General features: G+C 44.9%; 2 long non-coding RNA genes across 3 annotated transcripts; one reads left to right on the forward strand and one right to left on the reverse strand.

Moving 5' to 3' along the window:
• Positions 1-2,451: 2,451 nt before the first annotated feature.
• LOC101699284 (uncharacterized) lies at positions 2,452-10,893 on the reverse strand. Of its 2 annotated transcripts, XR_015441940.1 has the most exons (5): positions 10,723-10,893; positions 10,398-10,613; positions 6,299-6,454; positions 5,603-5,661; positions 2,452-2,694 (listed from the first exon to the last, which is right to left on the reverse strand). It is a non-coding gene; the product is annotated as an uncharacterized LOC101699284 (long non-coding RNA). The 2 variants fall into 2 exon arrangements; XR_205066.3 differs by lacking the exon at positions 2,452-2,694 and having other exon boundaries at positions 2,703-5,661.
• Positions 10,894-10,944: 51 nt separating this feature from the next.
• LOC110348287 (uncharacterized) lies at positions 10,945-13,578 on the forward strand. Its single transcript, XR_002393396.2, has 3 exons — positions 10,945-11,120; positions 11,822-11,962; positions 12,169-13,578. It is a non-coding gene; the product is annotated as an uncharacterized LOC110348287 (long non-coding RNA).
• Positions 13,579-27,471: the final 13,893 nt, after the last annotated feature.

Raw genomic sequence — 27,471 nt, forward strand, 5'->3', positions numbered from 1 at the left:
CCTGAGGATGGTGTCGGATGCAAGCTGTTAATTCTTAGAAGCACACCAGACAGCTGTTTGGAGTTCTTGATATATTAAAAAAAAAAAAAAAGACAGGAAAGGAAAAAGCTTCACCTATGAAAATAGCATTGGCAAAACACCTGCTGTGAGGACTCCAGATCCCTGGTAGAGGAGGGGGATAAGGAGGTCTGTAAACAAGACCTGAGCAGGTGTGTCCTATGTGGCCTTTGCTGCTCATCCAGACCCACACCACCCTTGTGTTAAATGAGGACAAATCAGCCACGTGAGCACACCAGCTGCTGCCATGCGAGGGTGAGGTGCCCATCAGATTACCAAGCATGGCATCATGACTTTGCTTACAGATGAACAAGGTTGGGGGGATTCTAATTCAAGCTTCCTGCAGGGAGGGGAGCAGGACCAGCAGGGGTGGGGCTCTGCTTATAGGCAGGTCTCCTTGTAGACCCTATGGGCACTTTATTACCAAGCACTGTCTGTCTCCAAAATCATTGTGTGCACCTGCAAGTATGTCTAAGTTTGTATCTGTGCTCCATCTAGTGTCCCCTTAAGTGCAGCAGCACTTCCACTGGGCCAGGCTTGGGACACATCACCTGTGACAGAATGCCTACTCTTCTCTAGAGCAGATGAGAGAAACATCACTTTCCTTCACTAGGACAAAATCAACACCCACAACTTAAAGATGTTTATTTGGGCTTATGGTTTTAAAGGGTTCAATCCATGACAGCTGGCTTTAAGACACACACACACACACACACACACACACACACACACACACACACACACAGCATAGTGGAAGGGTATGGTTGAGGAAAGCTGTTCAATCCATGGGGAACAGGAAGCAGTGAGACAAGGGAGAGCTAGGGATAAGAATACACCCTTGAACGTCCCACCATCAGTGACCCAGCTTTTCAGATCAGGCCCCACCTCCTAACAGCACATTCAGCTATGAACTCACCAATAGATGAGTCAACCCATGATCCAATTACCTTCCAAAAGCTCCACTCTGAACACAAGAGACTTCTAGGCAAAATTTTAGATTTAAATCTCAACATTTTATTTCTGGCTCTGAGAAGGCTCATACCTATCTTATGCAGAATGAATTTAGTCTATCTCTGTGAGTCACCAAAGTCTCAATAGTTCCAGCACTGATGAAAAGTTCAAGTTGAAATTCTCCTCTGAGACTCAAGGCAAACTCTTAGTTGTAAGCCATTGTAAAAATCAAAAAGAAAATGAAATACTTTCAATATATAATGGCACAGCATAAATATTTCTATTCTTAAAGGGAGGAATAGGTGAATAGAAAGGAATTAGGCTAAAGTAAGATTGAAACTCAGCAAGGAAAACATTAAATACTGCATGTCAGCGTTTAGGGCAAGTTGTGGTGAGATGTCAACTACAAAGAGTGTGGGCAGTCCCAGTCCTATGGTCTTGTAAGTTGCAGTCCACACAGTCTCTCTTTTGGGCTGGTTCTGCTCACTGCCTGCAGCTTTCCTTGGTAACACTCCATGTTTCTATCATCTTTAATGTCTTAAGATTTCTATTGTACCCATGGCTTCACTTTCATAGCTTCATGCACTGCTGTTTCAGAGGCACATTGGTTGGTCTCCCAAGCCTTACTCTGAAATCTAGCTGGAAGCCTCCATGATCCCACAACTCTTGCATTCTACATGCTAGTAAAACCAGCATCATGAGGATGATGCTAATGTCTGCCTCAGGCAGTAGCTGGGCCCCCTTGGTCTATGGCTGCAGTGGCCTCTGAATTCCTGGATGGCTGAACTTTTGGAAACACTTCTCTAGGTAGCCTTGGGTGAGCAGGGTTTCTTGGGGTTCTTTTCTCAAAGCAAAATCTTTTAAAGGAGTTTTTACCCTTTTACATCTTTGAGCTTATGATGAGTGGGGTCTGGCCAATTCCTGAGAAACCCTTAAGGTATCTTTCCTATTGTCCTAGTGTGAAGCACTTGGCTTCATTTTAATGAAATTCATGTTCTTAGTAATTATACTGTCCTTGACCCCAGCTTTATAGCCCTTTCTTTCTGACAAAATTGCAAAATTTTTAAATTACTGAACTCTGTATTTTGCTCCTGATTCTCACTGTAAATCTGGCTAAAAGGAGTCAGCAGTACCCATGTTATCTCCAGAATATTGGACCCCCTTGAAATGTGCTCTACCAGATTAATTAGTTTGCCACCTTTAAATTCAACTTCACACAAAGTCTTTGGTCATGGGCAAAATGTAGACAAATTCTTTTCCAGAAGAAATATCCATGGCCTGTTGACCAGTTTCCGATAGAGTATTTGTTCCCATCTGAAATCTTCTGAGCCTGGCCTTTTCTGTCTGCATTCCTATCAACATTCTGGATTTCTGAGCTCTGACCAGAATCACCCATCAGGCTTTCCTTACAGCATTCTAGGCTTCTCTACCCTGCATCTCCAAATCTTCCCAAACTCTTCCCATGGACCATGAATCAATGGTCAGGTATAGTCACAGCAAGGACTAATTTCTATATTAGTCACTTTCCCATCAATGGTACAAATGTCTGACACCCACAACTTAATAGAGAAGAAGTTTATTTCTGTTCATGGTTTCAGAGGGTTCAACATACTGTTGACCGCTTCAAGGCAAAAAGGGCATGGTGGAAAGTCATAATGAGATGTTCAACCCATGGTGGCCAGGAGGCTGTGAGGAAAGAAAAGACCCAACAACAAAAATATACCCTTCCAGGACACACTGCAGTGATCCACTTCTTCCAATTAGGTCCCCATCTCCTAACAGCACATTCATCTATGAACTCATCAATGGATGACTCCATTGATGAATACAACACTTTCCAAAAGCCCCACCCCTGAACACATGAGATTCTGGGGAGATCTTTTAGATCACTGTCCAGAGCATGACCTTACTTGTGATTTTTCATTGGCTCTTCATGGCACCCCTGTTCGGAAGCCATCGTTGGCACCACTGTGCCCATTAGCAGCTGGATTCAGAATGGCTGAAGGCGCTCATTTGTGTTAGACTAACACTCAGTTCTCATGGTGGCTCTTTGATACTGTTCTCACCACTGAGTCTGTTTTTCCTAGAAGGTGGCTACACCTACCTCATGGAGTTTTTGTGAGCATTAAAAATTTAATGCATACTTTGTAGAGTAGTGCTTGGCACCAATAAGAGATCATTTGATATTAGCAAAAATAAATAGTATAGTCTAGTAAATATTCTTACTACTACTCTTCCTGAATGCACTTTCCATAGACACTGAGGTCACCATTTTATCTCCCACATCTTTTCTAAGTCAATGTTTAAGTAATTCCTAGCAATGACGTTACTCTATGATCACTTGTGTGGCCATCATAAGAAGTTACTCCTGTAGCATATCTGGCTACCAATTAGCCAGTACCATTTCTGTGATATTGGGCCTAGGTTTCTCTGGACTCTCCTGAGCACAGGGCACAGTCCATCAATCCTGTGCTGCTCCACGGGGATAGGTGTTGGAACTCAGGTCTTCCCTCTGTCTGCTTGGTTCTGAGGGAACTGCCATTGTCACAGCCTGGGGTTGTTGGGCTGGGTATGGGATCTCCAATGCCTGGCTTCCCATGTTTCCCAGGTGCTTGTGTTCCATCATTTTATTATTTTAAAAAATCTGCAATGTGCCAGTTCAATAAAAATAAGTCCTGTTCCCGATCTGGAAAGCACTTAACTTGATAAGGTAGTTTAAGATTAACAGCCTTTAAAACTGAGGAACATGGGGTGTCTTGAACTGAGACACTTGTCCTCCTCCCTAAAAAAGAGTCCATGCATAGGACACACCTCCCCTTCATTCAATTGCTGTACAACCACAGGAGCATGTCAATATGAGCTGATACCAAGACAGCACAATCAGCATGTCAGCATGACCTGCATTGTCTGCCCCAAGTGGCCATTTAATTACTGGTTATTCCAAAGGGTGTTTCAGATAATATGGCCTCAAAAATAAGGAAATCATTTCTGTCTTATCTTCCTCCCTAGAGTGCACTGAAGTATATTTTGAATGTGTGCTTAGCCAAGAGCATTGCTCCCTTTCCAAGCCAAAGGCCATGTTCTGGACCAGCCTCACAGGGTGGAGGGACATAGGTGACGTTGGTCCTCATGGAGTCACCTCCCACCTTCCCCACAAGCCTGTTGCTGAGAGGCCTAGGGTCAGATGGCACCTGGGGTACTGATGTGTCCATGCACCTATACAAAGAAGCAACGACACCACTTGTTATGTCAAAGCTGTTAAGATTACTGGAATTAGATGCTTACCATGTTCTAGCATCCTGGCATTTGAAATCATAGGGATTTCCTTCCCTGGGGGGTTTTCAAGACAGACACAGCTTTACCAGAGTGTGGGGAGCAGTTGAAGCCAGGCACATACTCTCCTTATGCTGGGTTTATTTGTGGCACATGTCTGACTTGTGAACTGCTTCTCGGTGGTGGGAACCCTAAGGGCTCCATCTTTATTCCCTTGGGAGCCAAGTGTCCCAGCAGGTGCCTAGGAGAGGCTAGTCCTCCTCCAACATGGCAGTGCTTGTGGATCTTCTTGGGGTTCTAATTATGTGTCTCTTACTCCTGTGCCAAGACGACTGAACAAGTTGGTCAACTTTCACTTCCTCCTCTATTTGGAAAAAAAGCTGACAATAAAATCTGTCATCCTTCCGTACGTCCTGATGTTATACAGAACAACTGAATAAAATCTTTAAAGGTCTTTGATGGAGTCCAAGGGAGGTCTAGGAATGGGGGTGGCTACATGCCATTGAGATAGCATCTTCCTGCCAAGACTCTGGGCACGATCAACATCGAACCTTGAAGGCCATGTGCTCAGCTCTCAGAAAGAGGCTCTGTTCTTAATGCCCCACTCTGTAAATCTCTGTCCCTTTACAAGCTAGCTTTCAAATATGTCCCCTAACTGCATGCCTTTATGTATTGTCCAGAACAAAGGAACGCTGTGGTCTATGTCTCCACATGAAGAGCAACTCACGTTTCCAAGCAGGAGGGGAACAGCTAGAGGAGCCCATATGTAAAGATGCATCTGCCTGCAGGAGCAGAGGCATGGGCCTGGGGGCTGGAGTTTGCAGATCTTGCTCCTGGGAGGGCACAGCCTGATGGGGACTCCCACCCTGCTGCAGCCTCGCTGGCCCATGGGCTGCTCACTGTTGGGGCTGGAGTAGAGATTTCTACATCCCATAGGGACACCTACAGGGAGACCGGAATTTTAATGGCTAAGATGCAGATGGCAGGATATATTCATGGAGACTCTTCAGTGGCTTGGGAAGGGCCCACCCCATTGCTGTTACACCAAAGGACCCCTCTGTGGTCCAGAGTCAAATACACAAGCTCCACATTCAGTTTAGTTTAGAAGAAAGACTGAGAGCTTAGCTTCCCTGGGCTCAGCCAGATAACAGGCAGACACAGAAGAACTGCAGGCCGCTGGGTGTCCCACCAGAGAGAGGCCCCAGGGAGGGGGCAGAGCCTGGTGAGGGGACAGCACAGTCAGGTAGAGGGCAGTATCCAGGTCCCCTTGGGCTGGGTGGCACTGGGCGAAGGAGCCTGGGGCCAATGGGCTCATTAATACCTGGCTCTGACTGCAGCCCGCCATGGCAAATACAGGCTATCAAAGCCCTGTCAGCACTCCTGAATGGGACAAAGAAAAGGCGCATTAATGATTAACTCCGCTAAAAGCTCTGGCTTTTGTATTCCCATGGTGCCTGGCCTATCTGGCTGCCATGTGACCAGCCTGGGCCATTTTCTGGCAGATTGGGGAAAGCTAGTGAGCAAACACAGGTGGTTCCAAGTCGCCCTTGCTGTCAGGGACAACCGGGGGCAGCAGCAGCTATGCCTGGTGAAATTAGCTGCTCTGTTTGCCTCCAGTCCTGCTTCCTGGTGCGCTTACTTTCTAAGTCGAATGTCATTTTGCCCTCATTTTCAACTGTTCGCAGGAGGTGCTAAGAAAGGGGGGGAAGCCTCCACGCGAAAATGGGAGTGGGGGACACACAGCATCATGTTCTTTGAACTCTGCAATAATGTTTGGTGACCAATGCAAAGGCCGGGTAAACTAATTAGAACCTCTCAGGTCTTTAACTCCCTGCAAGAGCAAATTTATTCTTCTCAAAGGGAATTATTTCAGAGATCCTGGCCAAACACACAAGCCACTGCTATGACATCACAAGCCTGCCCAAGGAGACCCCAGCTTGGCACCTTATGTCGCCCTGCCCTGTAACCCACCCATGTAGCCACACAGCACCTGGCCAGGGTGCGTGTCGAAGCTGACCTTGCCTGCTGTGGCTCCAAGTCAAGGTCCCTCCAGTGGCATGAGGTGTTTAAATGCATTTCTTCCTTGGTCTACACCAGGCAGACGTTCTTTTTCCTGTTCAAATATTTATACGTGTATATTATTGCACACGGCTTCGGCCGCTCTCGATCACACCTGCAGCCATAAAGCATAGATTATCAGCTCAAGGTGATAAAGGGCCTTTGAGTCAACATCAGAAATGAACAGAAAATGAAATAAAGTTATAAAAAGAGGAGAGCATCAATGTCTACAGAGAGTATATCAGTCTGCAGATATTCAGGCAATTAGCTACAATAAGACCTCTTATCCAAACTAACACTACCGCTGGAATGAGTCCCTACGTTTAATATTTAAATAGAGCATTCTGCCTAATTCCCTGTACAAGGACAAACCAACCCCAAACTATCTGAGGTCTTTCCATTTGCTGGGGTGCAGCTCCCAGTCAGAGCCGAATTGGGGTGTTTCAGTCAGAGGCTACACCTGGGAGGGATCTGCACCTTTCCAGCTTGGGAGACCACGGAGCAGATACCAGCAGCCCCTGGCCTCAGACACCCACACTCAGGTGGCTGCTGTCCCCTCCCAGGCCCTCTGCTTGGGTGTGGTCATGTTGACTCTGCACACTTCCCCGTCCTAGATGTTTGCTTCTTGTGAGACAAAGATAGTAGTTTCTAGGTCTCAGTGCAGAGGAGTCGAGACTGTGTCTCACATGGATTTTCATGCCAACGACACTTGGTCACCTATGGGCCCCTGCGGAGGGTGCTGGTGAGGACTTGGGTTTCCTGTAGGTGCTGACAGACAGGTGATGACTGTCACCTGGGTCTCTGAGAGCTCAAGCATCACAGGTGAATGAAAACCCCTATCATTTCATTTATATCAAATCAGAACTAAATAGCCATGAGGTGCTGACTGTGAATCTGCCGGACAGGAACAGTCCCATAGGGGTGACTGAAAACTCAGTGTCTATTCATTTATCTCAATGTCTTTTACTCAGCCACTTGGTGCTATTGAACAAAACCAAAATCTGGTTCTATGGAAAGGGACATATTGACAAATCTTTAGCTAGACTCACTGAGAAAAGAAAGAGAAAAGAAATAAATAGTATCAACCAACAGGATTCCATTAACGTTTCTAGAACACTCCACCCAATTACTGCAGAATAGCCATTCTTTCCAAGAGCTCATGGAAGCTCGACCAAGTTTTGTCTGTATCCTGGGCCATAAAAAATCCAAAAAAATTTATAAAATGAAATTGTATAAAATATGTTCTCTGAGCACAATGGAGAAAAGAAATCAATAAAAGATATAAAAAAAATTTGGAAATGCAGCAATATGTTCTCGAATAATACATAGATCAAAGAGAAAATCTTGAGTTAAAAAAAGTTGAACTATTATAAAAGGGAAATTACAGCATGGAAGCCTTTGTGGCACACAGCTAATGTAGTGCTAGAGGGAAACTGACAGCATTGAGTGTGTACATAAGCAAGAATTAAAGTCTCAAATCCATAGTATAAGTTCCTACCATAAGAACCAAGAAAAAGAGGGCAAGCAAGTCTAAAGCAAGCAGAGGAAGAAACTAATAAAGGTAAGGGCGGAAATCCATGGCAGTAAAAACAGAGAACAATAGAAAATACTGGTGAAACAAAGACTTGATGTTTTGAAGACATCAATAAACCTGACAAACTTCTAACAAGGCAAGCAAAAAAAGAACACACAAATCGCTAATGTCAGGAATGACACAGAAGATGTTACTACAGACCACACGGATAACAAAAAGATAAGAAGGAAACACCACAAACAATTCCAAACATAAACTTGACAAATAAAATGAAATAAACATATTTCTTGAAAAATACAAACTATGACAATTCATCCACTGTGAGACACTTTGAAGAACCCTATCACTGTGAAGAGAACTGAATTTGTAATTTAACAACTTTCCCCCCAAAGAAACCTCCAGTCTCATAAGGTCTCACTGGAGAATGAAGCCAAATGTATAGTTAATGTTAATTCCACACAATCTCTTCTGGAATACGGAAGAAAGGAAATACTTACTAATTCATTTTATGAAGCTAGTTTTATCCTGATATCAAAACCAGATATAGTTCCAAAAAAAGAAAATTAAAAACTAATATGCCTCATGAATGTAGGCAAAAAGAATCCTTAACAAAATATAAACAAATAGAATTCAGAAATATATAAAAATAATTGTATACCATGCCCAAATGGGATTTATTTCTGAGATGTATGGCTGGTTGAGTATTGGAAATTAACCAGTGTAATTCACCATATTGTCAGGCTAAAGAAGAAAAAGTCACATGATCATATTAATCAATGCTGTAAAAGCACTTGACAAAATTCGACACCCATGCATGATAAAAAGTTTTAGTAGCCAGGCCTGGTGGCACACACTTGTAATTCTAGCACTCTGTGAGGCTGAGGCAGAAGGACTGCAAATTTTTCAGCCCAGCCTGGGGAATTTAGTGATTTAGTGATATTGTCTTGAAAAAGAAAGAAAGAAAGAAAGAAAGAAAGAAAGCAAGCAAGCAAAAAAAAAAAAAGTCTCTCCAAAAAACAAGGATAGAGGAAAACAGCCTCGCTTTAGCAGGAACCATTCACAGAGATTACACCTGGTGTAGTTGGGGATGAAGGACTGTACCTTTTCCCTGAAGACTGAGGAGAGGATGTTCCTGTCCACCGCTAATACTCATCACAGTGCTGGGGCCTCTGGCCAGTGCAGTGAGGCAAGAAAAGTAAATGAAAGGCAAACAGATCAGAAACGAGGAAATAAAACTCCTTACTTTAGGCTGACATGATTGGCTCTCTGAAAATTTCCAAAGACTCTCCAAGAAGTGTCTTAGTTCATCAAAGGAGGATGTAAGATAAATATATAAACAAAATTGTATTTCTCTGTGCTAGCAATGAACACAGAGACACCAAAATTAAAATACAATACCATTTAACATTGCTCGAAAAAAAGAAATGCTTAGGTATAAGTTGAACAAAACATGTATAAGACTTCTATGCTGACAATGACATAAATACCAAAGAAGGAACCAGCAAAGAGCTAAATAGAGAACACAGTCTATGTTCACAGATTGGAAGATTCACCATTAAAAAGATGGTAGATCCTCCTCAAATGCAATACATGTTTAATGTAATTCCTTAAAAAATTCTAAATAAGTTGTTTATAGTTAAAAACAATATTACTGTAAAATTTGGATGGAAAGACAAAGGGACTAAAATATCTTAAACAATTTTGAAAAAGAAGAATAAGTTGGGAGATACCGATTTATCAGACTTCAAGACTTACTCTGTAAAGATAGAAATCAAGATTCCTTGAAACTGGCAAAGGGTTAGACACATAAATAATTGATTGCAAGGACTGGGGATTTAGCTTAGTGGTACCGCGCCTGCCTTGCAAGCACCAGGCCCTGAGTTCAATCCCCGGTACCGGAAAAAAAAAAAAAAATTGATTGCAACAGAATAAAATAAAGACCCTGGAAACAGATCCACACAAAAGTGCCAAATTTTAACACAGTTGCAAAGATCATCCAGTTGGGGGAAAGAGCATACTTTCAACAACCAGTGCTAAAATATTGGACATCCATAGGCAAAATATGAACCTTGGCCTAAGTCTCAAACCTCAGACAAAAATTAACTTGAAGTGGATTATGGGCTTAAATGTAAAGCATAAAACTATAAAACTTTTAGAAGAAAACATAAGATAAAATCTCAGGGATTTAGGATGAGGCAAAGACTGGTTAGACTTTGATACCAAAGTCATGATTTCTAAATGGAAAACTTTATCAACTGTACCAAAATTAAAGTTTTGCTTTGTGAAAGACCCCAGTAAGAGGATGAAAAGACAAGCCACAGAAAGGGGAAAAATGGCAAACCATTTCTTCAAATAGGATGATTGTACAGGACATATAAAGAGCTCTCCAAACTCCAAATAACCTTTTAGGAAGTGAGAATGGAGAGACATTTCATGGAGGAGGATACACATATTGCACGTTTAAGCACATGAAAAGATCATTTGGGATGAGACAAATCAGTATTAGAGAAATACAAATTACAACCATAATGAGAGGTAGTGAGTATGTGGCACCAGTGGGATGGTCACTTCTGGACCTCTGGGGCGAGTCGTGGAGGAAGCCAAGCAGGAAAGCGGTTTGGCGGGTTTTGTCCCTCAGCAACTGCTCCCTTGGAGATGTGTCTCAGCAGAGTGAAAACTTGCGTTCACACAGACATCTGGTATGCATATTCACAGCAGCTTTACTCACAAGAGCCTGGAACTAAAAAGCAGCACAGATGTCTTTCAGAGAGTGAATTGTTCAGAAAAAATGTGTACATCTTCTCCGAGAATACTACTCGGCAATAAAAAGGAAAAATGTTGATACATACAACAACCTGAATGAATTGCAGAGAAATACACTGAAGGGAAAACATTAAATCTCTACTATTATGCTCTGTGGGATTCCATTGATATAACACCTTGAATAGCAAAATTGCAGAAATAGAGAACAGATTATGAGTTGCTGGGGTCAGGGAGAAGAAAAGGGTGGCAAGGTCAGGTCCCATGTCCTCTGCATCCTGCTGTGACTTCATAGTGACCGCTCTGCCCTCTGATTGGCCCCTCCTGTGCCCTCACCAGCTGGGGAGGATGGTGACTGTGGCTTCCCCAAGGCACAGGGCCCCACCCTCCCCACAGCTCACAGCTACCTGTCAGCCAGGAGCCCTCAGGGTCCCCTGAGCCCAGGAAGGCCTGTGTTCCCAAGGGAGGCTGCTCTGATAGTGAAAGCGTAAGGAGGGAAGTGATCCGGGGGTAATCAATATACCCAGTGATAAATGTTTATCCTGGGCAGAAAGCAAATACAGGCAGGTTAGTGAGCCTTTTATTGTCTGCTGTGGAGGCAGATCTGCCTTCAGCAGCTGGAGTCTTTGCTAGGTCAGGTGGCAGAAAAGTTTAACAATGTGCTGAGGACAGGTAGGAAAAGATTTGCCAAGCCTAGTATTTAGTATTTGTTTACTGTAAAATTTCCATGAATGTGTGTGTGTGTGTGTGTGTGTGTGTGTGTGTGCTTCCCAAGGACCTAGGACCAAAACTGGAGAACTAAGATAAAGTCCCATTCCAGTCACTTTCATTAGAGAAAGAAGGGGCAGTTTGGGGTTTGACTACAGTGAACATCTCGCAGAAAGCTCTCTCTCTACATTCTGGGTGTCCCTGAGAAGCACTGGCTCTCAGACTCAAAGGACTCCTTGAGGGGACTGTGTTCCTGACCTTCTGAGTCAGGGAAGGTCCTCAGCTTGGAATCCAGGAGCTCTGGACCAGTAGGCCAAGTTATCAACTGATACTGGCACTCCTGGCAGAAGCTCCCTGCTTGGGACTCATTGCCCAGAGGCTTTGGGTTCTTCCCAGTTGTCCACTTGAACAGGCTTCACATCAGGGTCCCGTTGTCCTCCCTGAATGTGAACACACTCAATCTCTGCTTTTGTCCCCCAGCTGAGCAGATTTCCAGGACAGCACACAAAGGTAGAAGAAGGAGCTACCTGTGGCTCAGCATGCAGGGTCAGACTAAGCTGCTCCAGATACAACTCTAGGCAGAGGGACCAGGAGTCAGAGGGAAAGCCCGGCTGAAAGGAGGTAAGCAGAAGGCCAGGCAAACAGGCTGCTTTGAGGACTCCTTTGAGGGGCTTTTTAGGTTTATAAAGTTCAGCAAGGAAGCCACAGCCATTTCCTTGACCACTTGAGCAAGTAAACTCTACCCAAGCCCAAGGTGTGCATGGAAGGAAAGGCGGGGTATTAAAAACATGGCGGTTCCAACCATGTTCACTCATTTCATTCAACAGCCTTTGAAGGAGGGGCCAGAGATGAGGAGGCTGACTCAGCGGTATCACAGTACCCAGACACCAAGAGTGGAGACAGAACTCAGTGACATCCACTCCCCCTGCTACAGAGCATCCCCAAGGCTTCCATCCCTGGGGGTACCTGCTCCCACCAGGCTGTCTGGGTACCTGACTCTAAGGATGAGAGAGGATTGTTGAGTAGAGGCAGCCTCCCTCAGGAAGCAGAGGCATCTTCTGACCACAATGGGCCAAACTGTGGAAGAGTCCCAGAGTGTTCCTGGCAAGAGACTCAGTAGCAGGAAAAGCTGGCCACTAGCTGCTCCTCTCCCCAGAAGCAGCTTCTGAAACAGAGAGCAGGCCCCAGAGATTTGTTAAGATATGCTCTTGGGACCAAGTGCTGTGGAGGGTAGGGGCAGTGGAGGAGGCAGAGTGTCCAAGGGGAAGGATGGGTTTTCAGCATCATACCTGCCAGGGCCAAGATGCCAGGCCCTTTATGACCCTATGTGGATCAGCCCTGGGATGCAGGGCTCCTAGGAACAGAAGGCACCACCTCTCTGCTTTTGAGGGAAATTAAACGATCATTACAGAATCTGGTCCTGATAGAGATCTGGTGTTGTCACAGATTGATTTCCTACAGTTCAAAGGCCTTCATTCAAAATTACAGTTGACTTCAGATTTAATGCTCATTTTGGAGAAAACAAGCTAAAGGGTAAAAGAAATTCCATTTAATTTAAATAAGGAAGAAACACAAATTCTTATTGAAATTAACCCTATTGACAGCTTTAGAAATTTTCATAAATGCACATAGCAGAGGCCATATTTATTTCCAGAGGTCCATTTGCCCATTTTTCTAGAGCAAGCTATCCCAGGTTTTTATCAGGACCTTGGTTATTCATGCAAAAGCCTACATTTCCCAGCATCCCTTTGGAGGCTAGGTGAGGTCATGTGGCAGTATCTGGCCAATGAGATATAAAGAGAAAGGGTGATCAGGTGCAGTGCTTGTTTTGTGGATCCTTCCTTAGAGACCACTGCCCATCCTCCTGCTGAGAGAGGGGATCTGTGGCTGCCATCTTGGAACCTAAAGACCAAGCCAATGCCTAGAGAGAGTGGGAAAGTGAGCTGTGAGGACCTGCAAGGAATTTATAGAACAGAACCTGGAATCACGTGAGAGAAACAGACTTCTTTGTTGTTTAAATCACCCATTGTAGGTCTCTGTTATTTGCAGTAAACCTAGTCCTAGGCAGTACAAATGCATAAATATTTGACTATTTTGAGTATTGATTTTTGGTGTGTTTATTTTTGGGCATGAGATTGGCTTATTGCAAACATACATAGCTAACACACACAGAATTACAAGAGAGATTGGTGATTCTTATTTGCCATTTGGCAAACCCATTTCTTTTATAGACTTTTTGGTGCCAATATTAAATACCTGTTTATTTTTTGCCATTTTTAGTATGGAATGCAGAAGCAGGCATTTATCAACATTTATATGTTAATTTCATTTAAATAAATGACACTATGAGCAAAGTACATCACTGTAGTATGTAGAAAGCATATGGGCTTTTGTCTACAAGGGGTTATTAATTTTACACTGTCCATCTGGAGCCTGTAAAGCATCCATTCTAGGAGACAGTAAAGACCCAAGGTCACATTGAAATATCACATTTGCAGTGAAGATGAAAGTCTTGTAATGTTCGCAATTAGGAGTTACAATGCCTACAATGATTGTGAAAAGACACATTATTACCTCCTACTTTTCCACTTGCACAAAAGCACAGACAATTAAAATTTGGGTGTGGACAGAAATTCTAAAATGGCTGATGAGGACCAAATGCCATCTGAATAATCACTGAGATTTAGAAAGTAATATTTAATCTTCCCAGTTTTATCAGTGTCCTGCTATTCAGCTCTCTTCATAAGTAGCCAGCCAAAGCACATAGGAAACAAGTCAAGTACAGGGGAGGGCAACAGTGGGACGCCTGGTTGACCCTATTGATTTAGAACAATAGTACAGTTTGAGTTTAAAGTTGATGTCAAAGAAAGATTTTTGTAAAAAAAAAGTTCAGAAAAAAATCATCTCCCCCATTTTAGGATTTGAGACAGTTTCATAGAAGGGGAAATTAGGCAGAATGGAAGGGGGATTTAGCCACCTTGATTGGGGAGGTACCAGCTGTGGCTTCCAAGGCTGATATCCCACTTGTTGGGCTGTATGTGCTGCTGGTGCCCATGAGGACCACAAAGGCCACTTTCACTGTTCTGTTCCCCTCCCTTGGCTTCAGTGGAACATAACGGTAATTTATACCTTGCTTCCCTTGCTTGGTTGGGGTGAAGCTACCTTCTTGGTATCTTTTCCTGAAATCCCAGCCTTATGACTTCTTGCTTTTCTTGTCCATCTTGTTGATGCTGATGATTTTCAAGCTCTTATTTTGCGATCTGTTTCTGGGGATCAGGACACAGATGTTAGCTTTGTGATGATGGTTGGGTGATTTCTCTTTCTGTATCTTCATCTGGAAACTGCAGGGATCACTGTTCTCATTTCCCAGGTTGTCCTGCCTGAGGTTTAAACAGGATCATGGTACCAAGGATACAGCATCTGCCCTGCATTTAGAGCTCACTCAGTGTTACTCAAAGGTGCTCAAGGAGGAAGACGTGTTTCGTTCATCTGCATCTCAAACTCTTTTCTTTTTCCTTTAAAACTGTACATAGTGCAACTTGCAGTTTCTTTGAGGAAGTCTGTCCTGATTGATTGTGTTTGTTCAAACTCACTAGATTAACTTCCCGGATGGTAGGGACCATACCACAGGTGACCTGGGAATATTCCTGTACATTACTGAAAATCCTGCATTCTGGAAACCACTCAGTCTTGGGGAAAGCAAGATGGTCATCCTCTTATACTTCCTTTGTTTATAATTTCATCCTACTATCTAATCACAGCGAGCAATAGAGTAGATGCTCAGCAAATACTTGATGAAATGTTGTGACATTTTATGAGATGCTTGTTTTTTGCCTTTAAGGAAGTATTCACCGCCTTTGAGGCAGGCAAAATAATGCCCACCCCCAAAGGTAAAGACATCCAAATCTTGACTGTGTTAATTTATATGGCAAAGGGTTAAGGCTGTGGGTAGAATTCAGTTTGCAATTATATTCACCTTTAAATAAGAAGATCCTCCTGGGTTACCTGATGTAATCACAAGGTCCCTATTGTGACTACTGAAGACAGAGGAGAGGAAGGGCAAGACTGTCTCTCACTCCATGGCTTTGAAGATGAATGAGAAGTGTATTTTTCAGCTTTTCTGTTGCTGGGACAAAATACCCAACACCAAAAACTTAAAAATGGAGAGATTTATTTTGGCTCACAGTTTCCATAGGTTCAGTCCCTGGTTGCTTGGCTCCAAGACAGAAATGGAATGGTGGAAAGGCCTGGTGAAGGAAAGATGCTCACACCATGGCAGCCAGGAAGTAGAGAGAGAAGGAAGGAGCCAGCATTAAAAATAGACTTTTCCAGGTTATAGTCCCAGAGATTCACCCCTGCCAACCAGGCCTTCCACCAAACACAAGACTTTCAGGACACATTTTAGAACTAAATGATAACAAGGTGGAATGTAAGTAATATAGGAGAAGGTGAGGATACCTATTCTCCCCCAGAGTATCCAGAGGAGAAAGCAGCACTCCCATCTTGGTGTCATGCCAGAGAGGCCACCGTCAGCCCTCTGACTTACAGAAATATAAGAACAGAAATTCGTGTGTTAAGTCACTAAGTTTGTGGCAGTTTGTTTCATTAGCAATTGAAGACTAATACAGTTCCATTCAGAATGTGTTAAAAGTTACACCAACTTCCTGCAGAGAAAGAAAATGCATTCCATTTTAGGAATTCCTAGACCCTGACCACAGATGATAAATCATGTTCTCAAGCCAGGAGTGGTGCAGTGGCTCATACTGTAATTTCAGCACTCTAGGAGGCTGAGGCAGGAGGATAGTGAGTTTGAGTCCTGCCTGTGCAACTTAGTGACTTAGACTTTTTCTCAAAAAATATTTTTTTAAAGAGGCTGGTGATGTAGCTCAGTACAAAAGCCCTGGGTTCAATCCCCAGTACGGAAAAAAAATCACGGCCCTGACATGGAGAGCCATGTTCTAGATGGAAAGCCAGACAGGGCTCCCAGTAAGATGATGTGTGTGCCCCAAGGTTCAGGCATGTGACTGATCAGATGGATTGAGCTAGGTTCATGGAGCCAGGTCCTGGGGTGATGTTCTGCACCTCTGCCAGCACAGGAGTGGGCATGGTCACCCCTCAGAGAGTCCTGGCCTGCAAGAAGGCTCAGATCCCCTTTTTATTTTTTTTAAATTTATTTTATTTATTTATTTTTTGGTACCAGGGATTGAACTTGGGTCCTTGTGCTTGCACAGCAGGCAATGAAACCACTGAGCTAAATCCCCGGCCCAAAAAACAGTGTTGGAAGACATTTATTACCTAATTTTTTTTTTTTTTTTTGCACCAGGGATTGAACTCAGGACCTTGTGCTTGCCAGGCAGGCGGAACCACTGAGCTAAATCCCCGGCCTCAGATCCCCTTTTTATGCCAGTTTCCTACTGAAGGACTTTTCATTTAGAATCTCACATTTCAACTCTGTGGAGCTAACAGAAAGGCAGAGTTTTCCCTGGTCTGATGCCCAGGTCAGTTTCTATGGTGACCAGGACTGCAAAGATACCTTATTCTTCCCAGTGTGGATGTGGGGAGGTGGATTCAGACTGGAGGATCCCAGAAGTCTCCAGTCAGGTCAAGGAGGAGAGCGGGACTGGCTGCAGATGGAGGGAGACCCAAAGCAAGACAGAGCCCAGATCCTCATGCTGTTTCGGAAATATATTCTGCAGTATATTTCTGCATTACTTAAGCAACTGAGGCAATAAAATACTCTGAGCGACTGCAAACTGTTTTAAACAAATGAAGACCTCATCATTCTTGATATTCATTAGAAGCATCTTGGGTTCTAAATTTCTAACCAAAGACTGTTTTTAGTAATTCTTACTCTGAATCAAGCATAGTTCCCTAAGGTTACTGCTTTGAAGGAGTTAAACTCCACTCAGTGCAAAAGCTCTGCCTGTTTATTTTATTTTATTTCTTTTTTGGTACTGGGGATCGAATTTGGGTCCTTGCACTTGTGAGGCAGCTGGCGGAACCACTGAGCTAAATCCCCAGACCCAGCCTGATTATTTCAAAATGGGACAAATCATTGCACCTGTGAAATACATAAGTAAAGCTACTTTGTAAGTTGCTTAGGAACATAGGAAAGACTGGCTATGGTTTGCATCGCAGATGACTTGAAAGTAAAAGATGAAGTGTCCTATTGTAACCATGTCGGGTTCAGTGTGCATGTGTATGCATCACAGTCTAAAAACACATAGGTTCCCAAATGTGATTTCTAAATGGTATATGACTTTTTTTCCCCCCATACTGGGGATCAAACTCGGGACTTTGCACTTGCCAGGCAGGTGAGGCACCACTGAGCTATATCCCCGGCCCTGGTGTATGATTTTTCTATTGTTACTTTTAGCTATGATTTCTCAGTTTCATCAGTGAACATCTTCAGGCACCAAAACCTTTTCCTGATATCTCCACCAGAGTTGTGGTCCTGAGTGGTTCTGACTCCTGTGTTCTCTGCTGGGTTTAGATACCTGTTAGCAATAGCGGCTCTGTGTTGGCCAGTTTAGGGCTTGTTTCTTTAGGGCTCCTGACTGAAGACTTCATGATGGAGCTGCAGGCTTGTAGGACAGACAGTGTGCATGAAGGTGGGACATTTGTGGCTCCATCAGAGCAGCCGGGCTGTCCTCCAGGAAGCAGCCATGATGGGCATACCTTCATAGCCTGGGCTATGGGGCCAGGGCAGGCCTGAGAGGAGATGGAACCAAGGGAGGCTCACACCCTGCAGCCTGAGCACTGTTGTTTGGAGCTCTTTCTGGGCCCAAGATGGCAGGAAACCACAGAGCGCTTTTCTACCCCAAAGGATGGTGGCTATGCTTTTAGGGGCCACGTGGCCACCACCAGCTGAGGCCAGCCTGGGTGTGGACTTTCAGGCCCTTCTGCTGTGTGTGTGTGTGGTGGTGGTGGGGGGTTGTGTGTGTGTGAAGAGTTTGGTTGCTAAGCCCCAAAGAAGAGTACAAGGCCTCCCTTCCTCCTTGGAATCAAGCACGCTGCACCCCATGCACCCCACCCTTGCCTTAAGTTTGTGGGCTCATGTATATTAGACTGGGTGGAACAGGATCAACGCAGGCCTCCCAGCACCTGTCTTCTTACTTGATTGTAAACAATGCAGAGGAAAATGATGAGTAAGACAGTGTTTATCTCCTTTGGGGCAACATTTCTTGTTATAGTGCACAGCACAGGCTTGAAGCCAAGCCTGAATGGCTGATTTGACTGCATCCTTCTTAAGAACCTGGAGGCCAGGTGTGAATTCAGAAGGTGGCATAGGGAGTCAGCTAGCAATGTCTACCAGGTGTGAATCCAGAGGGGCAGAAGGGTATGGTCAATTAGTGATGTCTGCAGAGACCTGGGAATTGAGGAACGGGCTGAATCAGGCAGAAAGATCCCTTTCCTACTTTCCTCTGGAAGCAAAGCTCATCTGGGCAAACCCACTGGCTGGTCCACACCTTTAATTTAACTTTTGGTCAGGAAGACATTTCCTTTTCCTTTTTAAAATCTCTTTCTCTCTCTTTCTCTCCTCCCTCCCATTTTATTTCACTTTGGCACTTATAGGTTTTTATTCTATAAACATTTTGCCGCCGTGGTGACATGGACTCATTCAGGACATGTTTACAGTACTTAATGACATCTCCCTGAGAAATAATGAGAATGCCTTTAAAGGTTGTCTTCCTCCGTGCGTGCGCCGGGATGGCTTGCTGACCCGCCAGATGAGAGCTGGGGTCTGGCAGGGGGAGAATTGACTTAATTTCTTTTCACCACATGAAATGGAGTGTCTGGCAGATCTGACCTAAACGCACGGCCTAAAAACCAATTAATTCTGAATTGTGAATGTGTGAGCACATCAGGCTCTGTGTGGAATTTCCGATGAGGCAGACAACGTATATCTGGCTTATTTGCAAAATGTGAAGATTTCTCTACCTAAATATACCTAATGGTCCATTATTAAAGAGCAGCTTCAATCATACGGCGCCTCAGCTCTACAACGTGTGAGTCTCAGCGACCTCCGACAGCGACAGCACCACTTGTTTGGCCCTGGGTGGTGTGGCCCAGGTCCCTTCACTGGGTAGAGTTCCTGGAGGACCTTCTGCTGTTGTGGAGACCTCCCTCCCTGCCATTAGGGCTATGATGCTGGGACACCCATTGCAGCCTGTGTGCCTGTTCAGGAGAGAATGGATCTTCGCCCAGTGGACTTGGTCAAGGGTAGACAGAGCCCAGTTTCTCCCTGCGGGCTATTGTCCACCATCCCTCTGCCTGTGCCAATGACTCTAACTATCACCTCCTCGTGACTCTCCTGGTTCTCACTGAGGCCACAGTGCCTAGCTCACCAGTTGTTGAGGGAGATCAGAGATTAATCAGAGGTAGCACTGTAGGAGGAGAGGGACCTCCTGCATGGGTACAAGTTAGGAGGAAATATAATCAGTCTGCACGAGGTTCAGTGTGGCAGCCATGAGAAAGTACAGAGAGGGACTTGGTGACACCCGAAAGAGGCATGGAGTGTGTGTGAGTTGTGTGTGTTTGCTGTGCAGAGGGCACAAGGTGTGTGTGTATGTGTGTGTGATGTGTGTGGTGGGTATGTGGATTTGTGGCAGGTGAGGACCACAGAAGGATTCGTGGGATCTGAGAAATGAGGAGTCTGTAGAAAACTAGGTGGTAGCATTGTTTGGTACACTCCAAATGGATGAAAGCCAGAATGCCACAGGGCTACCTGCACACAATGCACAAGAGCCACCCAAGGAGCCAGCCAGGTGCCTATCTGACGGATACACACAATGGAGCACTATTCAGCCATAAAGAGAGGGAAACTACTGTATGCCATTTGCAGGAAAATTGGTGGAACTGGAGATCATCTAGCGAAGCGAAAAAGCCAGACTCAGACAAACAAGTATGTGTTATCTCTAATATGTAGAATCTAACAAACAAAGATGACATGAAAGCAGAAGTGAGACCACTATTAGACTGGAGGAAGGAATTTGGGGGAGGGAGAGAGAAGGCTAGGTTTGGAACGGTAACAGGAAGGGATAGAGATGATCAAAATATGTTGTATGCATGTATGGAAAATGTTAAAGAAGGTGCAAGAAAGAAAATTAGCAGTGGAGAAAGGGGTATAGGTGCTGGTCAAGGCTGACACCTGCAGGGCACGCCATGGTCATGTGCACTGGAGACACTGAGAAGGGGCAGAGGCCAGGTAGGAGGAGCTGCCTGCAGTGAAGGGTGCTGGGCTGGCACTGGAGCCCAGGGCTGCTCTGCTTTCCAAGTGGACTGTGCTTTGGTGCTGGTGGCATAAGAGAAAGACAAGAGAGCTTGGGGCCTGTGAGGAGCAGGGACAATTGGAGCAGTCAGTGGATCCCCTGGAGACATGGTGGAACTTGAACCTGGATTGGAATGGAGGGGCCATTGTTGCTACCAGCCTGTTTCCCTAGGGCTCTGCTGCTGCTGTTTTGCCCTCTCTGAATGCTGGTGAGGAGGCACCTCAGTCTGGGGAGTGGATCTCCCAGGCAGCTGACCAACAACAGAGGCAAGGCATCTGTGGGACATGCACTGCCCTCCTGCCCAGGGAGAACAGAGCTGAGGCACAATCCACAGGGCTCCTTGAGGGTCCTCAGAGAGATGGGGCCAGGGAGCTAAAGAGCCACAAAGATAGAACCCCTAGGTAATGGAGCTCCAGAGAGACGGGGCCCAGGGAGAACAAGCCCAGGGAGATGGAGGCTAGAGATGGAACCCCAGGGAAGTAGAGCCCCAGGGAGAGGGAACCCCCAGGTAATGAAGCCCCAGGGATATGGAGCCCAGGGATATAGAGCCTCAGGAATATAGATCCCCAAGGAGATTGAGCCCCAAGGAGATTGAGCCCTTGGCAGATGGAACCCTAGGGAGATGAAGCCCAGGGAGATGGAACCCAAGAGAGATGCAACCCTAGGCAGATGGAGCCCCAGGGAGAGGAAACCAAAGGAATTGGAACACCAGGGAGATGGAGCCCGGAGAGTTAACCCTCTGTGAGATTGAGCCCTGGCACTACAGGGGAAAGTGGTTCAACAGGGCAACTTTTGTAGTTCTCCCTTCTTGGTCTCACTTCCGTTATACCTCCACTCTGGTGTCTAGTGAAGCTCTCAAATGATTCTTTTTTTTTTTTTTTTTGGTACTGGAGATCAAACTCAGGACCTTGTGCTTACGAGGCAGGCATCAGAACCACGGAGCTAAATCCCAGGCCGGTCAAATAATTCTTGACATCCCAATCCTTGCTTCAGGCTGAACTCATGGAAGCCCAAACCAGGACACTATGGGTCACCCATGAAGGTGTGTGTTGGACAGAAGGAGTTGACAGTTCCCACCTTGATGATGACAGTCCTCCAGTTGCTTGGTGGAGCACTGAGCCAGTGGACCAGAGCTCCCCATTCCCTTCTCATGGACCTTGGGTCTTATTGGGGCACAGGGTGTGCATGGTGCAGAGATTTCTGGTGGCTCTGAGCCACTGTTGGGGAAGGGTTTAATACAAGTTTTCAGCTCTGGAGTTAAAGCTTTCCAGGATCTGGTATGTTAGACTCCAGTGCTCTGAAGGAGCTTGTGAAAACATTTATTCATCCACTCGCCATTTAATCTACTCAACATTTATAAAACCTGACATGGGTCTCTCCTGGGAGTCCTGTTAGATTTGGTGAACCCTATCTTCATTCACCTCTCTCTGTAACTGTCTCTATGTATAATTCAAAGCACTCTTTTTTTAAAAAAAATTCTTTTATTGGTACATTTTAGGTATACAATACATTTCTCATTGGGAACTTGTACCTTTACATGATGTATCTTGGTTCTTATTTTTTCCCCATTACCTGTGTGCCCTTCACCCCTCCACCCTTCCCTATTTACAAGACTTTGTTTCCATTTTTTCCATTTCTCATAATTTTTCCTTTCCCTTCTTTCCTTTTCCCTACCCCCCCCCCCACTTTCTCTACTCCTTCGGACCTTTTCTTCCTATTTTGCATATCAATTATTCATTCTAAACATTAGTACATTTTAGTATACAATATAATGACATTCATCACTGGAAATTTGCACCTTTACATAATCTCTCTTCATTCTCTTAATATTATTTTTAAAAATTTCTCTGTATTTGTTTCTATGGCCCACTTATATCCTTGAAAAAAGGTCTTCATTAACATATATATCTCTTTTTGAATCCCCTAGAATTCTCTAACTCGATATAGAACTTGAAATAGCTCTTGAAATTAATCTAAGTCTATCTACAATTTCCTCATTATTTTTTCAGTTGTCTACATCACTCTATAAATCTTTATCGAATTATTATTTCAAAATATAATTATTTGCCAGGTCACTATTCCTCAAAAATACCTCTTTGGCACCTTTTCTTAAGCTTCCTTATCATAAATATTTTCATTCCCTGATTTCTGTGAGAAGTTTGAGGGTGAGGAGCCACTATCACAGGCACACAGGACATGTAGCACTGGGACGTGGATGCCCAGCCCCAGCAACACGCCCCCCTCCAACCTCCACTCCACTCAAGGCCTCTGAGTCCTCTAGACCCAGCCTGTCTGAGTCCTCCTGGCAAACCTCTGGGTCGGGCAGCAGCATGGTGAAGATGGCACAGATTGGTGAGCGTGCAAGTCTTTGGTTGGACACGTTCCCTGCCAGTAGTTAACTCTGGGCTCCGCCTGGGACCTGCATTATTTTGGTCCTGAGAGTTCTACATTCCAGGAATGGTTGGTCCCCTGCTCCCCTCCCATGCAGCTCATGTGTGTCTGAGTGTCTCCGGAGGAATTAGGCTCCTGTGTTCACACCATATGGTAACCTGGCCACGGTCGCCAGCTGAACTGTGTACTCCCCACAAAGTCTGTATGTCAATGCCCCAAGCCCTGGAACCTCAGACCATGACCTTGTGTGGAAATAGGGTCATTGTGGAGGTGTTTACTTGAGAGGAAGTCACACTGGGATGGGGTTGGCCCTGATCCACCCAGACAATCCCCAGGTAGAAGACCATGGGAACAAGACAGCCTGGGTCCCAGTGACATGTTTGTAAGACAACAGGTAACAATACCACCAGCAACCACCAGGGACTAGGGGCAGGTAAGGGAAACCTTCCTTGTGGCTCTGGGGAGAAATCAGCCCTGTCTATACCAGCATCTCAGGCTCCACCTCCGAAACTATGAGACATTGGACTTCTATATTGGAGCTGCCCAGTTTGTGTATGCAGTACGGACCGCAACCTCAGCCCCATCCAGAAGTCCTTTGCTTTGTACCTCCCAGAAACATCTGAAAGCTCCTAAAAAAGTGCAAATTGTACCTGGTGTGGCAGTTCACCTCTGTAATCCCAGCACTGAAGGAGGCTGAGGCAGGAGGATCTACAGCAGATTTGAGTCCTGCCAGGGCAAGTTAGTACTTAGTGCGACCCTATCTCAAAATAAAAAAAAACAATACTAAAAAGGGGTGGGGATGTAGCTCATGTCAGGATACCCCTAGGTTTGATCCCCAGTGCTAGAAAAAAAGGAAAGAAAGAAAGAAAGAAAGAGAAAAAAAGATAAGATAAAATGCATATTGCAAAGAGTCACAGGAACAAAAGTAAGATCTTTTCATCTACTTTAAGCATTAAAACCTCACCCTTCTTATTAAAACAAGCAGCCCTATCCCCAGCCCAACTGCAACCTGCAGACTTTGGAATCTGTGGTCCCAGCTGGAGGAGATGGATGAGGGGACCGAGGTTTGGGCAGGGCAGGTGGACAGGGGACAGGAACAAACCCCAGAACAGTGTCGGCTCCCTCTGACACATGCTATCTGTCTCCCACCAGTTCACAGAGCACCTCATGTGTGTCCCCAGCTCCCAACCATGAACCATGAGGGATAACAGATTGTGCTGTGACCTCTAGCAGGGAACAGGGAGAAAGAGAAAGGGAGAAAAGAGGTGGGACAGAAGCCAGTGGCCTGCAGACGATGGGGGTGGTGCCAACCCCAGCACATGGGTCTGCATCTGCTTTGGTGCTTGGTGTTGAGGTCACAAGAAGGAACTTTGGTTTGTGACCAATGAGCCCAACTGACCCCCTCCCGCGGGCACATCCACGTGGGTCAGCCCAAGCCGGTGAAAAGTTACCTGTTTCCTGTGCTCATGTGCTGGAGAAATGCTTGCCACTTCCAGTTTGATTTGGGGGTGCACCTCCTTGACCCTCTCTGCCTCCTCCCTGCTTTCTGTCCTTTTGCAGGAAAAACCATTTCAGAACTTACCACATTTGCTTTCGAAGACTCAAGCAATAAATTCCTAACTCCAGAGATTAAAGACATTTATGTCCAACGTACAAAAAGAAAAAGTCTCACTTACATCAGATCCTGGTGTTTGTATAGCTTAACCAAACAGAGAACAATGTTTGAAAGACAAGGACTAACACAGACATTTCTTGTTTTTTAAAACCAGGCTCAATTACTCAAAAAATGTTGCCTGCCTTGTTGGTTTTAAATGCTTTTATCTCTTTCTGATTTATGGCAGTCCTTGTATAGACACAGAGCTCTGCTTACCACCTGTAGGCAGGTGTATCTTTTTAAAGCCATCCTGGGGCTCAGGGTTCATCCATCAACCTCCCATCAAGGGCCACAGCCATTGGCTCTCTCCTCTTTGTGACCCACCTGGCGGGTCTATTTCAGGAGAGCATTTAATTCTTTTTTTTTCTTTTCAATATTATTTTATTGGCACATTTTAGGTATACAATATAATGACATTCATCATTGGAAATTTGCACCTTTACATAATCTCTCTTGGTTCTTATTTTTCACCCTTACCCTCCCCTCCCTTCAACCCCTCCATCCCTCCCTATTTACAAAGACTTTGTTTCCATTTTTTCATTTTCTCATATTGATTCCATTCCTTTCTTTCCTTCCCCCCACCCCTCCCACTTCCCCTTCCCCTTTGCCCCTTTTTCTTCCTATTTTACATTATTCTGCATGGTATCTACAGATAGAGAAAAAGAGGGAGATTGGGTGGAAGATGAGCAGGATGTGAATGCACAGGAAAGGAGACTACTATTTACTAGATATATATTTTGAGACCAGCAGTGGAGGAAAGAGCTTGCCATCTCTTCTTGTTTTTCTGTTTCGTTGTTGGAAACATTGCATGTGACTTCAACAAATTACTGAATCTCTTTTTTAAAAGAATCATTTGTAAAAGGAAGATTCATTAACTCAAAAAGCTGGCTACCTCCCAGAATGCGAACTTATTTTTTGCAAAGGTATTGTGATTCTTTTCTGTCTTAGTCCCTGTGGTTTACATTTTGAAATATTTCTTTCAAATTTTTTAACTCCATTGCTGAGAAGACACTTCAATTTTGTTGAACAAATAGATAGATGCATAGGTAAATTTTTTAAAAACATCCGAAGAATGAAACATTGTGGTGACACAAGGAGACACAACTGGACACATGTCCAGGCTCTGGGTTTTCCTGAAAGATAATGCTGGCTTTTTATAAGTTTACTTTTTCCTTTAAAATCAGGGAATCCCTGTACTGCTTTGCATATGATTTAAATGCCTTATAAACATATAAACCTAAGATATAATAAAATGTCATACAGATAAGTAGTAAATACTTTGGTTTTGGTTGACCATTAAAGCAAAAAAGATGCTACTATTTAATGCAAAAGAGGCTTCATGACGTCCTGCAGAAACCCCAGGAGAAGGTGAGCACCATCGTGGCCTAACTGTTCTGTTTCCCTGGTGAGTGTGCTGCAGAGTCTGCTCTTTATCCAGATGGTTGGAGGCAGCTGTGTTTAGGAAACTTTCTCTTCATACAGAAGTCACAGCAACTGGAGATGACAGATGAGTTGTAAGCTCTAAACTTTGAGAACTGGGGGCTTAGGGCTTACACTCCACTCCACCCTAGACTCCAGCGATGAGCCAACAAAGGAGGTGCTCCTCCCTGCAGGGTCTGGCAGTGGGGAGGGAGGAGCATCCTGCAGCTCAACTCACTCTCCTCCCCAGGACATCCTGACAGATGCAGCTGGCAACTGAGCTACAGACCCTGCTGGGGGTTCGCTTTCGCACTGCTCTGCAGAGCAGGGTGAGGACTGGTGGCTTTCCTTCGTGTCCACCCCTCTGGGAAGCTCTCGTCTGCATGTGGGTGCTAGGGAGGCCCTGCAGGAGGAGAATGACCTCACACAAGGGACATCCTTGGTCTCACCAAATGCCTACCTGCCCCATCACAGAGGCCTCGGGGCTGTGGATGAGGCCTCTGGGACTCCTGCCCCACCTTGCACACTTGGCTGTGGCCGGGCACAAGTGTTCAGTCACAGGTCTGAGCCCTGAGCTGGGCTGGGCTGGGCTGCCCGGAGATGTTCTTCAAGTCAGGACACTCCCGGGACTGGAGCTGCTGAGGACATCATGGTAGATTAAGGGCCCTGTCCCCACTGTGAAGCTCAGTAGGGTGAGGACTTGGGTGCTGGAGGTTCACACACTGGCCCAGAGGTGCTTTACATTCTTACAGATGAAGAGCAGGAGAGCTTTTGTCTTCAAGGGCAGCATTTACTGATCTCCATAGTGGTATTTACTCTATGAGAATTTGAAAAAAATGTAACAGTGTTTATTAATTCATCTTGAAGTAATAATAAACCCATCAGATGGAAAACACATTTTTCAGTAAAAAAAATTACTAGTTTTTTCTAAACGAAACAGATGGCATAGTTTATATTTTCATGTTTACAGCTCATTTTCACATTTGGCCCAAGCAAGATAACTGGATCCCCATAGCTGCTTCTGCTGCTGTCTTCAGATCATTATGGGTGGTTTTTTTCAAGGCAACAGCAAAGCCCACAAGTGATAGCTTCTTAGAGACCAATTGCATTGTGATTTCAGAGAATGTCATATTTTTCTGGCTTACAGGATGTGATCAGTGCACACCGTATGCATGTATGGAAATATCACACTGAACCCAACTGATATGTACAATTAGTATGGGCTAACAACAAAGTTAAAAAGAAAACAAATTTCTTTACTAAATAGAAGGGTTGTTGAGGTGTGTCTGCCCCACTGTACCTGAACTCTGGTGCAGGGCTGAGCAATGTGAAATGGTCCGCCCGGCCCCAGCCACCTTTGCAGAGCCCTCCACCTCTTCCCTTCCACCTCCCCC

The sequence above is a fragment of the Heterocephalus glaber genome, unplaced genomic scaffold (assembly GCF_053883595.1).
Source record: "Heterocephalus glaber isolate CG9 unplaced genomic scaffold, H.glaber_assembly_v1.0 deba00001532, whole genome shotgun sequence".
Lineage (NCBI taxonomy): Eukaryota > Metazoa > Chordata > Mammalia > Rodentia > Bathyergidae > Heterocephalus > Heterocephalus glaber.